The sequence below is a fragment of the Octopus bimaculoides genome, chromosome 1, assembly GCF_046866305.1.
Source record: "Octopus bimaculoides isolate indiv1 chromosome 1, ASM4686630v1, whole genome shotgun sequence".
NCBI classification, from domain to species: domain Eukaryota; kingdom Metazoa; phylum Mollusca; class Cephalopoda; order Octopoda; family Octopodidae; genus Octopus; species Octopus bimaculoides.
Window position 1 is genome coordinate 75,405,685 of NC_142928.1, and position 17,189 is coordinate 75,422,873.

The 17,189-nt window shown below is 34.2% G+C and overlaps 1 pseudogene; it reads left to right on the forward strand.

Moving 5' to 3' along the window:
- Positions 1–2,201: 2,201 nt before the first annotated feature.
- Positions 2,202–2,320, forward strand: LOC149137590 (5S ribosomal RNA; annotated as a pseudogene).
- The last annotated feature ends 14,869 nt before the right edge of the window (positions 2,321–17,189 follow it).

Here is a 17,189-nt window from a genome sequence, read left to right on the forward strand (position 1 = left end):
GAATGTAAATAATGATCATAAAAATGTAAATAATGAACATAATAATAATAATAATAATAATAATTCCTGATAAATAATGATTTTATTAATATATTTTATCTGATTTCATTTATTCTTTGTTGTTGTTTATAATAATAATAATAATAATAATAATAGTAATAATAATAATAAATCTACAAGAATAAATATATTACATATTTACGTGTATGTATGTGTGCTTGTGCGAGCGTATAATCATATTATAAACGAATATATCACACTCATATACGTATACGCAAGCATGCATGCATATGTGTGTGTGTGTGTGTGTGTGTGTGTGTTTTTGTGTGCGCGTGCGTGTATGTAATATGGAAGAAATAAAAATGCTCTGTATCTGAATCTAGAACGTGAACCAATTAATCGCAATAAGCGGAGCGATAGTGCTGTAAGCAACTCAGTCAATGCCTGTGTAAGCTTTGTTCACAACCTCCACCTTCAAGCCCCGACATACATACATACATACATACATACATACATATATATATATATATATATTATATACAAACACAAAGTATGGGTGTTTAGCTCACAGGTGATCTAAACGAATAGGTACGCTAGGTAAGTGCTGTAACGGATTAATTGAGCTCTAAAGTTATACCCGAGACGGTAGTTATGGATGCATTGCAGATTTCCGATGCAGCGGATATATAATTGTTAAAGGGAACAACAAACATTAAGGCAAGGCAAACATCTCAAGTCGTATGCAATATTATTATTGGAAAAAATCCAAAGGCGTACAGCTGTTTCTGGGATATCCCCGAGCATGGGATATTCCGTCAACAGAGAATTTTTTTCCCTATTTTTCTTTATTTGTTTCTGATGACGGAATATCCCATACATACATACATACATACATACATACATAAATACACATATATATATGTGACGCGCACGCACACTCACATACACGCAATTTGAAATAGCGAGGTCAACCGAAATAGTGCTATTTTCAATTCATTTAGTGCGTGCATTTTATGTCTGCGTAAATCACACATAAGTGGAAATCTATCTTATGTACAATATTTATTTCCTATTGTATATATTGCGCTGAACTGAAGTCTACATATTAAATGATCCCAAAATATCATTATAATTTTCCTCCAGCAGCAGTGGTGTGAATAATAGATGCCCGTTTCTGCCTTGTTGATTATAACAGTAAAATGTATGTATGTTGTATGTGTGTGTGTATATATATATATATATATATATATATATATATATATATATATAGATATGCAGGGCAGGGAATCATCAATTAGTAATAAAATTAATAATTAACAATTCTGCCGGGTAGCTCAGTATGAAAAAAACCTTCTTCGGTAAAAAACATTTATAATCATAAATATATAGGGATTGACAGTAACCTGCTTCTCCAACATACTGAGAATTCAGAAATAGCAGTCAAAGAACTACTGATTTCAAAACTACAAATTATTACTCCAGATTGATAGCGATATTTTTGATACACACAGAACAAAAAACAGTAGAGAAGAGTAAAAAAACACTTGCCTTTAGTTAATTTAGTACAATTGTTTCACAGTTAAGAGTACATAATACTCTATTCTGATCTTCAGCTAAATATTCTAATAAATTTGTTAATGTCTAAATAACTCACGTTAATTTTGACCATGTGAACATCAATACCACGTGAGGAAGACGTTAAGAAATTTATCGGCCAGTAAGTTCAAAATCCCTCGCCCTAATGAATTTCAATTCAGTGTGTATCAGAAATAGTCCCGCTTAGGAAAGAGACTCGTACGAATTCCTGCGGTTTAACCATCCACCTTAGAGTTATTACTAAAATATAGATATGCAGGGCAGGGAATCATCAATTAGTAATAAAATTAATAATTAACAATTCTGCCGGGTAGCTCAGTATGAAAAAAACCTTCTTCGGTAAAAAACATTTATAATCATAAATATATAGGGATTGACAGTAACCTGCTTCTCCAACATACTGAGAATTCAGAAATAGCAGTCATATATATATATATATATATATATATATATATATATATATATATATATATATATATATATATATATATATATATATATATATATATATATATATATATATATATATATATATATATATATATATATATATATATATATATATATATATATATATATATATATATATATATATATATATATATATACACGGCCATATCACGCTGAGAGCACCGGTTCTCGTCCGATCACCGAAGTCAAGAAACGTCGAGCCTAGTGAGTACTTAGATGGGTGACCGCTTGGGAAACCTAGGTGCTGTAAGCATCGCACACTTTCCACGGTGGTGCATCAGCATGGCCGCAGCTCTAAGCTGAAACTATAAAAAAAAAGGAAAAAATACACATGGTGCGGAGGGTTTTCTCCGCTGTCAATACAAAGTGACCATGTACTTTTTGTGGCTTAGGAGTCCACGACTCCTATTTCTAGCAATACTAGTATTCATTGCATCCTTGTGACTCTTAGTGTCGGTGAATTGTTTACTTGCTGGTTTTAAATTGCTGCTAGCTACCTTAATTATATATCTCAAAATAAGCAACAAGGATATCCAAAGGTAATGCAATACGATCGTTTCATGTGACTCCATTTAATCGAGCAATGTAAAAATTACATCAAATATAAAATGTAGAGCAATCTTCAGCTGCACAAAGATGTAGAAATTTAATGAAATTACATTCGAACAGAAGGTCATATTTTTATATTTAAATGCTATATTATCATACTTCCCCTGTTTCATTATAAACTGGTCTACTAGTAGAGAACCGCCCCCCCCCCCTTTATAGTTTGTCACCAAACCCTAAGAAAGTTTATAACTATATCACCCATGTTTACTGTCTATAGTGTTTACCCTTTACACTAAAAAGAAAATGACATTGTCCTCTTAAGCTTTGAATCTCTAGGTCTGATAAGATAGTCCATAAATCAGAACCAAAAAAAAAAAATAAATAAAATAAAATCATTGACAGTTGAAATCTGCTTAGAATTATTATTATTTACTAGCCTGTATGGTCTGGCTAAGTCAAAATGCTTTTTTGTATTCTTCCTTTCTACTTGGAGAGTTTAGATTTAATTATAAAAATATGACCTTCTGTTCAAATGTAATTTCATTAAATTTATATATCTTTGTGCAGCTGAAGAATGCTCTACATTTTATATTTGATGTAATATTTACATTGCTTAATTAAATGGAGTCGCATGAAACCTTCGCACTGCATTACTTTTGGATATCCTTGTTGCTTATTTTGATTTTAATCACCTTATTTTGAAACTGTATGGATAATACCATACTAAATTCTGGTGCCTAAACTTAAGCACCATATTCACCTGAATCTATCTATCTATCTATCTATATAAATTATAATAAGGGCTTTAATAATTACAACACCAGTCCGTTAGAAATAGACCCCAAATGGTCTATGAACCACTTAGATTATTACTCCACTACACAAGGTTGTAAGCGAGGAAGATAGACAGCGAGGATTTATGAAATAATTTGGATAGTACCATAACTATAGATTTCACAGTTTGAGTTACTAAAAACGCTTTCCGATCATCAGTGGCAACATAGCGAACGTACTTGAAAAATACATTATGCATACCGCCATGAGCGGAAATAATGTAGATACATTTCGCACGTATTCACGAATTAAAATCCAAGCGCATATTTCAACCATGTACTTATTTACTCAGAATAGTTCTGCAGCAAATATGTTATAGGAGTGAAATAATATATATATCAAAACACAATTGGAATAAAGTTATTATTTAGTGATTTATCAGTGGTCTGCATACAAAAATAACCATAATGGTTAATTAATATTAAAATTATAATAAGGGTGTTAAATGATTACAACACCAGTCTGCTAGGAATAAACCCCAAATGGTCTATGAAGCACTACACAAAGTTGTAACATATTTTCTGCTGAACTTTTCTGAGTAAATAAGCACATGGTTGAAATATGCGCTTGGATTTCAATTCATGAATACGTGCGAAATGCATATAAATTATTTGCGCTTATGGCGGTATGCATAATGTATTTTTAATTTATTTACGTTCAGTATGTTGCCACTGAAAATCGGAAAGGGTTTTTAATAACTCAAACTGTGAAATCTATAGATGTGGCATTATCCAAATTATGTTATAAATTTTCACTGTCTAATTTCCTCGCTTGCAACCTTGTGTAGTGAAGTAATAATCTAAGTGGTTCATAGACCATTTGTGGGTCTATTTCTAGCAGACTGGTGCTGTAATCATTCAACACCCTTATTATAATTTTAATATAAATTAACCATTATGGTAATTTTAGTATGGTGGCCACTGATAGATCATTAAATAATGACCTTATCCTAATTACTTATATGTATATATGTGTGTGTGTGTGCGTGCATATATGTATATATATATATATATGTGTGTGTGTGTGTGTGTGTGTGCGTGTATATATATATATATATATATATATATATATATATATATATATATATGTATGTATGTAATGTAAGGTCTTGGTAGGATACAAAGATAGAGTATTTTCAATGAAGCACTCAGCTCGAATTATGGAATATCAATCAATCTATCTATCTATGTACATATGTACGTCAACGCAATCGCACTTAGTAACATTTAGTCACATGAAGGCACTTTGTTGTTTCTGTCGTACGCCGTCACATATTAATGCCCATGCATATCAAAGTATTGATTTAATGTTATTATGAGTATTAATATTTTGTTGTCATTTTGTGTTTCAAGGGAATATGCAACTCAATATTATTTTGCTGCTGTTTACTTGATCAACGCGGGATTTGTTCATCATTCATCGCTGGAATCTTAAGAGATGTCTACAGATTTTCAGAGAGACTGTTGTGTTGTCAGCTGGCAAATTTACATCCAGGGCTACAAATATGACAAAGCATCGGCAACAGAACAGTGAACGGAGATGCAACGAATTTTGCCCATCATATAATATATGAAATGATGAAAAGATTGGAGTAATTATGCACACACATACGCAGATATATATATATATATATATATATATATATATATATATATATATATATATATATATATATATATATATATATAGAGAGAGAGAGAGAGAGAGAGAGAGACTCACTCACATACACAGAGAGTGAGTGAGGGAGAAAGAGGAAGACAGAGAGTGAGTGTGAGAGAGAGGAAGACAGAGAGAGGGAGAGGAAGACAGACAGTGAGTGAGGGAGGGAGAGAGAGGAAGACAGAGTGTAAGTGAGAGAGAGAAACCCACTCACGCTCACACTTATAGACACATTAAAAGCATTTAATTTAATCGTTTTTATTTTGTTTTTCTTCGTATCTGTGCACCAAAACATTGTAGCTTGTTTAGAACAGCAAAGTCCCATAATTCTCGTTTATCGACCTTTCCAGGTTATCTCAACCCCTTCTTTAGGATACTGAGTGGTGTTGGTTTCTGTACTACTCCGTTTTATAGAGTGTGTCATTTGTTTATACCGAGTTTACAGCAAGACTTTTGCTTATGTAGATTGTACTATCAGAATTTGACCCGCTAGAACATTAGAATTCTACATCATAAAACTTTAATGGACAGAATACGAATCTGGCAATGTGGAACTCTATCGCTCTAACAGCTACATTCGGCGGTAAATCTGCTTAGGCAAGGTTCTAATTTTTAATTATGCGTTAAGTAGACCCACCCATTATACAGGGTGTCCACAAAGTCTGGGTACATGGAGTAAATAAAATCAAAACATAAACAATTAAATGTAAGACTTCTTTTTCTTGAGTATGTTGAAAGAGAAAGCTTACTCAATAAAGATTACAGATTTATTTATTAACATTATAATTAAATAAAATTGTTTTGCTTTAAAAGCATGTGCTAAGCCCCGTGTACCCAGACTTTGTGGAAAGGAAAAGAAGGGTGGTCGTCAGAATTCCGTATCTGAAGATGAGGCTGCGATAGCTTGAAAACGTTGTTAAAAATAAATTTGGGAAGTTTATTGTCTCCAACAAATAAAAAAAAGTCGGATTCGAGTATACGAGCAAAATTACGCAAAATCTGTGGAACATAATTATGTTATCAGTATAACAATATACCATGTCTAAAAAAGTAACCCCCCACATACATATATACACATGCACATATATTCATATATACATCCATCCTAAATACTTACACACGCACACATACATATTTGCATGTATTTAGCATGGATGTACATGTATTTGCATACATAAGTGCAGGTGTGGCGATGTGGTAAGTAGCTTGCTTCCCAACCACACGATTCCGGGTTCAATCCAACTGCGTGGCAACTTGGTCAAATGTTTTCTACTATAGCCTCGGGCTGATCAAAGCCTTGTGTGTGAATTTGATATATATATATATATATGTATATATATATATATACATACATATATATAGATACAGGGTGATTAAAAAGTAACTCCATATTTTAAGATACTTATAAATTATTTACTAATTGTAATTTTTACAAAAAATAAGGATACGAGAGGCAACATTTTAGCATGAAGTTCTATTTAAAATTCAAAAATCAAAAAAAAAAATGAGAAAAAATTATATATAATTTATAAGCATTTTAAGATAGGGAGTTACTTCTCAATCACCCAATCACCCCGTATACACACACACACACACACACACACACACACACACACACACACACACACACACACACACACACACACACACACACACACATATGTATGTATACGAATGTATGTATGTATGCTGACGCATTGTCTTCAAGGATTTAGTCCATCATATAGATCTTACAATCTAATTCGACTGGTGCGCATTCAATGAAAATGTCTTTGTTAAACTGCTAATGTAAGGGATATGAACACACACACACACACACACACACACACACACACACACACACACACACACACACACACACGTTCATACAGGCGATATTTACGCTGGGATTATATTAGTCGTTGGATGAAGGCAAAAGTGTTGCACTCACGATCGCGATATCGTAGCTTGAATTTCTGGGCCGCGTGGAGTATTGTGTTCTTGAGCAAAACACTTCATCTCACCTTGACATCGTACACCGTGTACCTGTTCAGGCAGCGTCATTTTGATGGATAGAGTGAGCTAATGTACAATGTACAAAGATTTGATCACAATAAACATATCATTTCTGCAAGATGTTCAGCAAGAAATTGCAGAACCGTTTTTCTCGGACTGCGAGAGACCGCTATCGTATTAGTTATAAATTAAAAAAAATTACTCCAAGTTTTAAGTTCACCAATTTCCTTTTACATTATAAAATTTATATATTGTTGCAGATGGCTTATTCTTTGGTTGTCTTCAGATGCATTATTCACGCACAACAAATAACATAATCATTGCAACTACGTAAATTCAAATACGCGGAAATATACTAGCATATATTTACGTAAATTTAAACAAACTTATATACGTACGTTCACATTTGCGTACATCTTTTTCTTTTATCTTTATTGTTTATTCGTTTCATTCATTAGACTGCGACCATGCTGGGGTACCACCTTGAAGAACTGTAGTCGAACAATCGACCCCTAGAACTTATTATTTAAAAAAATTCTATCGGTATTTTTCCGAACCGTTAAGTTATAATTACACCGACACCGGTTGTCAAGCGGTGATGGGAGACGTACATGAATACACACACAAACACACACACACACACGACAGGTGTCTTTCTATTTCCGTCTACCAAATCTACTCACAAGCTTTTGATCGGCCCGAGAATATAGTAGAAGATACCAGTCCAATGTGCCATGCAGTGGGACTGAACCCGGAACCATGTGGTTGGAAAGCAAACTTCTAACCAAGACAATATTCACGTAAGATCGAGAAAAATGCAAACTTGTAAGTAGTGTAGTACACTCCAAGACAATTGGAAATATATAGACAAAATCTTAGATCAAATGTAAAGGAAATGACTCGATACTGGGAATCAAGCATCAAATAGTCAAAAATAAATTATTTTCCTTTTCGATGCCAAATATACTAAATCCACACTTTCTTCTTTTAAATAAAAAAGGTCATTATTTTTTCACTTAGTCTGTCAAGTTATGAAAAGACTAACTCTAAGACGCCATTATGTTTGAAATAGGTTTTCATTGAATGTCATGCCAGTTAATGACACAAGAATCATATTGAATGATTAGCGGACATATGAATTTATTTTCTGCGGACATTCTCATTTATATTTCTTCTATCCTATTATTCATTTTTCTTATACATTATACAGTTTATACATTCCATTATTGTCTATGTAGTATATAATCGATCTTTTTTCAATTACTCTAGAGAAAATGCTATAATAATGAGAAAATAAATTGGTCGGTAATACGTATTAATGTTTGATTCTCAAATGATAAGATAGCCACCTCAAGAGAACATTTCCCAACGCGTTTATATTGATTTTTTTCGTATTTCGTCATAGTTTGTTATGATTGTCGTTGCTTCTATTGGTGATTTTGTGAGTTACTGTGTTATTGCTTTTGTTGTAGAACAATGTTGCCATCGTTTTTCGTTATAGCAACCGTTAAATTATTCAATATATTTCAAAATCATGTCAAGAAATCTAAGTCTGTTGGAGAAAGTTTGAAGCCTACATCTATCAACGACTTAACTATCAAAATATGCACATAGTTGTTCTTTGTGCGTGTCGTCGTCTGTTCGCTTGCGAATATATGAAAGAGAAAGAGAGAGGGAGAGAGAGAGCTTGAGAAGGTGAGAGAGAGAAGAAAGGGAGAGTGAAAAGAGAATCAATAAGGACATTTGGTGAATGTAGACATATCATCATATACATAGATTACTTAGTCATTACGGGAAACCTGTATACAATATGAAAATTATGCATGGAAACTAAATGCATCTAATAGTATCCGACATTGATGCTATACAACAGTACCACAATCACTCGAACTAGCGTATCGTTTCAGTCAACTGAGATTTGAAAATAGCTTGAATATAATTATCATGACTGTATCCGAGAAATGAGGATTTGTGCAGAGATATCAACAAAATTCCTCAAATTACGAAGAGTTAAATAAATGTAGGTTGTAGAGAATAAAATACAGAACAAGAGCCATTTATTAAAATTGAAAAGAAGGAAAACTTGGCTTCAATCAAGTAAAGTCATATTTTAAATTAAAGCATAAAGAAAATTCTTGTGGAGAATCTTTGTGTCCCTTAACTTTCGCCTTTCTATCAACAAAGATTTTAAGTACGAAGAGAAAATAGAACCTTCGTTGGAGAATATAATGCTTACTTGATATGTTAGAAGAAGCAGTGGTATCCTACCCAAACTTGCTTCATCCATTTTCAAAAAGAAATAACAGTGTATACTGTAGTTCTAGATACACTATTTAACATTAAGCTTCATAGGTCTGCTTTATTTTAGGTCTGTTTTAAAGCCAGACAACAGCAACAATGACAACAACAACAAAAACAACAGCAAAACAGTAGCAGTGATAACGAAGATGATATCGACATCGACGACGGCGTTGTATAAACTAATTATCGGTGATTATCTGGTGATCATCGGATCGACTACATCGGAGTGGGAGTGGGGGCTGTAGTTTTCTCTCAAACGAGAACTGAATAAGTAAATAAATATGAAGGAAACTATATAACAGTGTACAGTAACAAGAAAAATTAAGTATAGAAGAAAATGTAATTAGTTTTCAAATATGTACAGGTAGCTTTTCTATTTGTCCAAATAGGTTTATGTAAGATATGTAAATAACATTATGTCAAAAACCTCAAGCAATATTGCATTAACACATATAAATTTATTAAGGTAACTGGAATATGAGTAGTTATAGAGAATAAAGTGTAATTTCGACTATAATTTTGTTACGATAAACATTGCACAATATTAATTTTTTTTGTGGTAAACAGCAATCATTGAAAACATTTCTTGGCTAAAATATACTGAATTTCTTATGTATGTTCTAATACACAACACAAAGAAAATGGTGGTAAACTATCAAAAACAGCATAAAATATATCAATTTCAATCTTCTACATTCTTGTTTCAAATCCTGCTCGGGTAAGTTTTGTGTTTCATCTTCTTGATGTTGATGGAATAAGAGTCTATGATATACAGGTGATTATTTAATTGGCTCTACGCCCAGCTCTTTAAACTTTCTTCATATTCTAAACGAAAAAAAAAATGCCATGCGTATATAAAAGGGTACTGTTGTGAAGAAATCATCTTCTAAAGATTTACAATTTACTCCAGTTTCACTCGTCTAACTGCGTTTCCGTTGCCTATATCACTGAAACAAATACGCATCTTCTCTTTGATGTTTCAAAGAGCAATAACAATGTCCAGATCATGAAAGATTTGTATTAGAGTAAAGAAGAATGTTAATGAGTTTTATGTCGTTGCAGTTTCGTAAGGAGAAAAATTGTTCATAGGCTATTCAAAGATCAGCAAGTTTTCCACTAACCTACACTCTATAAACACCCGCTTATTAAACTATTTATGAACTATGTGTCTCCTTTACCATTATAGAAATGATTTATGTGTCAATGCACATAACTCAACACCATCTATGCAGCTGTTAATTTTTGTTGCTGCTTTCGATACAGTTTATCACTCCAATCGAGTGTTGTCTTTGTCAGTACTTTTCATTCTCTATTTAATCTCATTTGTACGTTCATCTCCAGGCATGTCTCCTCAAGAGCATCTCTTCCAGCGTTCGTTAGAGTTCATTCGGCTGGTCTGGTACCTCTCATATAAGCTGAAGCATGTTCCATAAGACGATCAAGTGATCCGAGATATTTAAACGGAATCTTTTTCCATTCTGTCTTCGAATTTCTTCGATGAATCCATCCTGTCAACGATGGGGTCTCAACGCCAGTCTTTTTCAATTGTTTTGACTTTATGGCGCACTGAAGATTATATATAAAAGCTTATTGTTGCAATGTTTTAAAGTTAAACAGTTTGAACAAAATATTGCGAGCTGTTGTTTACTTTATTATAGTGACCATATTTCTGCACTTATACGTTTTTTAGACAGCCTAGAATAAATAAAGATTTGCTAGACCAGTAAATTATATTTTTAGAATCTAAAGTACATCTAGATATCTTTTATGACACTCAGAATACACTGCGGTATACTGTATGATTTAACCGTCACTGGACGTGATGACAGCGAAATAATCTTTAAACCATGCCCTTCATATAAAAAAGAAAAACACAATACCTAATGTATTCTTAAATACCATATATTTTAAGAAAGAAAAAAAAGAGAAGATAGTTATGGACGGAAGACCAGTAAAGATATTATTTTGCCTTCAACCATTCTATTTAAAGGTCCAACCTGAATATTTATGCTGTTATACTTAAGTGTTGCTATCTTAGAGGCTGGGTGTGTTTGGTCTAGAAAGGTAACAATAGCTTGTTAGCACGAAGGAGAAGTAAGAGAAAAAATTAGAAGATAGAAATAAAAAGAAATGATGTTGGATTGTGGCAATATGAAACATCCAGTTAGATCAGAAGTTGTTATCGAATGGTTAACAGGAGATATGATTTCAAATACATTTAAGGGCGGTTTAACCTATTCTTAAGCAATCAACGTTCGAGAAGATTATTTGAACAGTTTTGAGTTGACGTATTGACACTATGGAGGAACAAAAATCAATAAATACTTTTACTTAATGAAAATTGATAGTATGGTTGTTAAGAATCGGAAATTCTATATAATGTGAATACAGTATTTGATTTTTATCATACACAAAACCGTTACAGTTTAGTGGAACAAGAAAATATATACCACGTTGTTAATACCTTTCACAAAATATATTATATTGGTTTAAGTGGACTAAAATTACTTCAATTAGGAACTGAAATTATATCGCAATATCTGTATGTCCGGATATTTACCTTTTCTTCTTTAGAATTCAACCATTTAAAACCGAAGAGTATTATTTCTACTGCTTTTCAACACTACTTCTCAAACAAGGTAAATTTACTACTGTGCAACTACGTATTATATTTTATAACTTTGAACAATTTGATCGAAACAACCATCTCTTAAAGAATAACTGGTGTATAAAATTCATACATATTCTAAAAGATACGTCGAAAAAGTTTATTGCGAGAATTGAAACAATATCGATATCTTAGTTTGAAGGGATTAACAACTTGGTGCAGGAAAATCTTGTCACGGTTCAGTTCACATGCTTTGCTTTGCCCTGGGCTCTCGATAACTTGATGGAGTAATTGAGAGACCATTGTGCCATATAACGTTTCTTAGGTTACTTTTTAGGTTTGGCGGAGCCCAGTCACCTCCTCGTCTAACCACAGCCTATTTCTTCAAGAAGAGAGATAAACAGAAAGTGAAATAAGCAAAAGAGCGGAACTGACTCCTGTAAAGGATTGGTATTTTATCTATCGACCTTGAGGACAAAGTTGACTTTGGTGGAATTAGAACTTTGAGCGTAGAGAGCCAGAACGGTAACTACAACTGTTCAATACTTTAACGACTCTGTCAGTTTAACTGTTCACAGTTAATATATTATTAAGAGCATCATCATCATCATCATCATCAGAAGCAGCAGTAGTAGTAGCAGTAGTAGTAGTAGTAGTGCAACTTTATCAAGCCTTTTATTGTTTAAAAGTATCAAGCTTCTATGACAATTGATGTTATTGAAATCAGAGTGTAAGGAGCTTCATCCGGAATTTCATCCTTTCCTTATTGACAACCCTACTACCATCTTCACTACTACTACCACTATTATATGATGTCAATTGAAATACTGTATAAAGAGAACTTAGTATTGAAAATGGAAGGAAAGGAACTATATAAAATCGACGTCTAAGTGACGGTTTAATTTGATCAAGAATGATATTAGCGAAACAGTTATAAGAAGAGTATTGATTTCATGTGACAAGACGCGTATACCTATATCTATTTTTAAGGAGAGGAAATAGATTTACTGATGTCTAGGCCTTTTCCTAAAGGTATTGGTAGTAAACATGAAGAGAATTGATTCCGATCGAGAATCTAAACAGATTTACAGAATCAGTGAACTTGCTGCAGTTGTCATTTTAGTTAACTGTAGAGTTGAGAACTGTATGCAATTTTGATTCATGATTTAACGCTATTATTATAATTGGCTAACATAGCAATTGAATTTATTAAAGCCTAGAAGCATAAACAGTATCGCGTTTTCCATCCCCTAAAATTATAACGCCATTAAGCTTCGTTAAAAAGAAACGCTATATACATTGTATATATAATATATTATATTACATATAAAATTATATCACTCACACACATACACAAATATATATGTACATGTATGATATATATATATATATATATATATATCTGAGTGTTTGTGCGTAGGCGTGCATATGCATCTATTCATACACATGCACATATATGAAATAACTACCCGTCTGCGTAAATCTGTTTGTATGCCTGCTTTTGTTTCTGTCTATACACACACATACATATGTATATATGTATATATATATAACAACAATGTGTATAACATTTGAGATGTACATACAAACGTAGAATGGTGCTAGCTGTAATAGTTTTCTTAAAGAAACTTCACTTAAGAGACTTTGTGTGTTAGAAACACGCAATAATCTCGGAATAAGACCAGCAGCATCAAACAAGGGGTGTTTTTATCTGATTTGGTGTCCTCAGTGACAAACACTGAGCTAAGTGTAGGTATTTGTACATGTTAATATCTGACTAGCTCTCCAGTTGTCTGGGTGTGTGCAATTGGTTATATGTATAAGTAAACGCACTAAACACACACATTCATACACATGTACACACACACACCTTCATACACACGCAGACAAACACACACAACACATATACACACACACACACCTATTCTTTTATTTGTTTGAACTGAAGGAAGGTCTTTTCCTTGTGATTGGTGAGAATTATAATGTTAGTGTCCGCTCAGCCTACAGCATGTCGTTGGTTGCAGGACAAATATGAGTTACAACTAGAAAGGAAGTATTAGATTTCATGGTTAATGTGAGGCATGAGAGGAGGCCGCATTGGGGAGACGGATGAGTCAATTCTCTTTTCGAATTTGATAAGAAATGGCACATAGGCTACAATCTCTGAGGAGTAGATGCTACTGAAGTAGCAGTAGAGACGGCAGAGTAAGGACACAGCACCTTTGTGAACAAGGACTAGGGTTGTTTTATTTTTTTACTTTTACTTGTTTCACTCATTTGACTGCGGACATGCTGGAGCACCATCTTTAGCCGAACAAATCGACTCCAGGACTTATTCTTTGTTAGCCTAGTACTTATTCAATCGTTCTCTTTTTCCGAACTGCTAATTTACGGGGACGTAAACACATCAACATCGGTTGTCAAGCGATGTTGGGGGGGGGGGGGCAAACACACACATACACATACATGCACACATATATATATATATACGACGAGCTTCTTTCAGTTTCCGTCTACCAAATCCACTCACAAGGTTTTGGTCCATCCGAGGCCATAGTAGAAGACACTTACCCAAGGTGCCACGCATGTGGTTGGTAAGCAAGCTACTTTATTTCATAAAACTTTGCCACAAAGGCGTTACAGAGACGGGACAAACAAGAGCAGACAAACATAAAAATGGTGAAGTAGCTTTTACGAATGAATTGAAATTATAATGAACATTTAAAAAAATTTATAAAAATAATGATAGACATTGTTTTACACAATGTGGTACCTGAGAGAAAGGCGTCAAACCACCAGCGTAGAACCTTTGCTTTTTTTCCGGGGCTCTACTTTCTTGGTACCAATGATTCCCTGCTTTCTTACTACAAGCTTCCATCTTTTTCCGAATCTCTCTCGCGACAGGTACCTCTTCTCCTGCCGAACAAGAAAAGAGGAGGCGCTGATACAATAGACAAGAACAATAAAGAAGAGAACTTCCATCCAGAACCATCTGTTCCACTTGTGGAAAAAACTTCCAACCAAGAATTGGACTCACCAGTTACCCCAGAATCCGTCAATAACTATGTAAAAAAAACAAAGATCATCGTCTTTGATCTCGAGGGAAACCCACGACTATATTTATATATGTTCTTTTATTCTTTTACTTGTTCCAGTAATTTGACTGCGGCCATGTTGGAGCACCGCCTTAAAGGAATTTTTTTAGTCGAAATCGATCCCAGGACTTATTTTTCTTATGCAGAGTACTTATTCTATCAGGCTTTTTTGCCGAACTGCTAAGTTACGGGGGACGTAAGCACACCAACACCGGTTGTAAAGGGTTGATGAGGATAAACACACACACACACACACACACACACATACGACAGGCTTCTCAGTTTCCGTCTACCAAATCTATTCACAAAACTTTGCTCAACCCGAGGTTATAGTAGAAGACAGTTGCTCAAGGTGTCACGCAGTGGGACTAAACCCGGAACCATGTGGTTGGGAAGCAACCTTCTTATCACACAACCATGACTGCGCCTATATATATATATATATATATATATATATATATATATATATATATATATATATATATATATATATATATATATATATATACACCGAGGTCATTCCTTCTACTTCTACACCTCTGTTAGTTCATTAAGGTCTTTCTAATCTTTCAACTCCACTCTCACCTCATCTTTTCCCTTCACTTCACTCTCAATTTTATATGCTTCTTATCCCATTTCTCATTCCTTCTTCTTTCTCGCATTGTTTCTCCTACCACGTCTTGTTCACGTATGACTATCACGTTGTCCTGTGTTCTTTATCAACTGCAGCTCGTCATTTTATTTAGAGTATGGAAAACTTTTCAGGCCCTCATTTATTTCTCTCCCTCCAAATGTTCTCTGAAGGACATTCGGAACGTCCGAAATGGTGGATTTTCCACACCTCACGGCAAGTTCACTGTACACGTTTTATCGATTTACATAACTCAAATCTTGCTATGGAAGACCAACAGTAGCCTTTTCATGTTATACACATATGCATATATAGACACATATGTATTAGGGTATTACAGGGTATTCGGTCTAAATTTGACAGTTTATACAAAAGAAAGTAAACATTATATGTCATCCAAAAATAAAAATATGTTTAAACAATAAAAATCAACGAAATTATGACTGGGAGATAAAAGTTTACTGAAAGAAATGGCCCTCAGCTTCCACCACGGCCCTCAAATTGGCTCCTGGACCTAGTGCATGCGTTCTGCCGTGTGTCAATGGGGAAATATTCAAACACTTCCTTGATCTTGGCAACCAGTTCGGTCTTCGTGTTGAATACAGAGCGGTTTGTATCTTCCTCAACCACGCCTCACGCATAGTAATCCATGCGATTAAAATTGGAGGAATTAGGCCGTCAGAAATTGGGTATGGTGAAGTCGTAAAAACATTTCCGACAATCGCTTCTGACACTTTCTGGAGGTCTGTCAAGGAGCCGAATATTGCCGTCACATATGTGGCCTTACAGCAGTAACCTCCTCCAGCCATGGACTGATCACAGGGCCCTGTTGTTGGATGGACCCTGGCGTGCGGACGCAGTCAGAATGCCTGCTGTGTCGTTTCCTGCTGGTTACAGTTTCGTAGTCTCCGTTGCAGTTGCCTTTGTTACGTCTTACAGACTTTACAGTGTTTACAGAGCACTGAGTAGTAGTTATGATATCGGCATTTTAATACCCGGCGAGAATCATCATGATACAAGTAACTCTTTTCTAATCTTCAGATGGCTTCCAGTCTTCTATGTCAGCTAATATTTTCTCAACTACAACTTTAATCTTGATGCTCACCAACTCCTTGACTGTCCACCAACACATCAAACTGCGTTTGATGTGTTGGTGGACAGTCAATGAAAAAGGAAGACATAAAAATTCGTCAGATTTAGCGCGAACTTCCTGTAGTTTTGATATGATTTCATAATGATTGTACTTAAGTGACTGAAGCCAGTACTAGGCAACCGCACTTATATGTACGTGTGCATGTGTTTATAAACTCATACAGACACACACGCTCACGCATATGTATATGTATATCAACTTACATGTCTTTGATTACATGTTGCAATTAATTATATTTCTGGACAATCTTTGTCGCTTAGTGGCTGGTGAACTATCATTGATAATTTCCGACCCCTG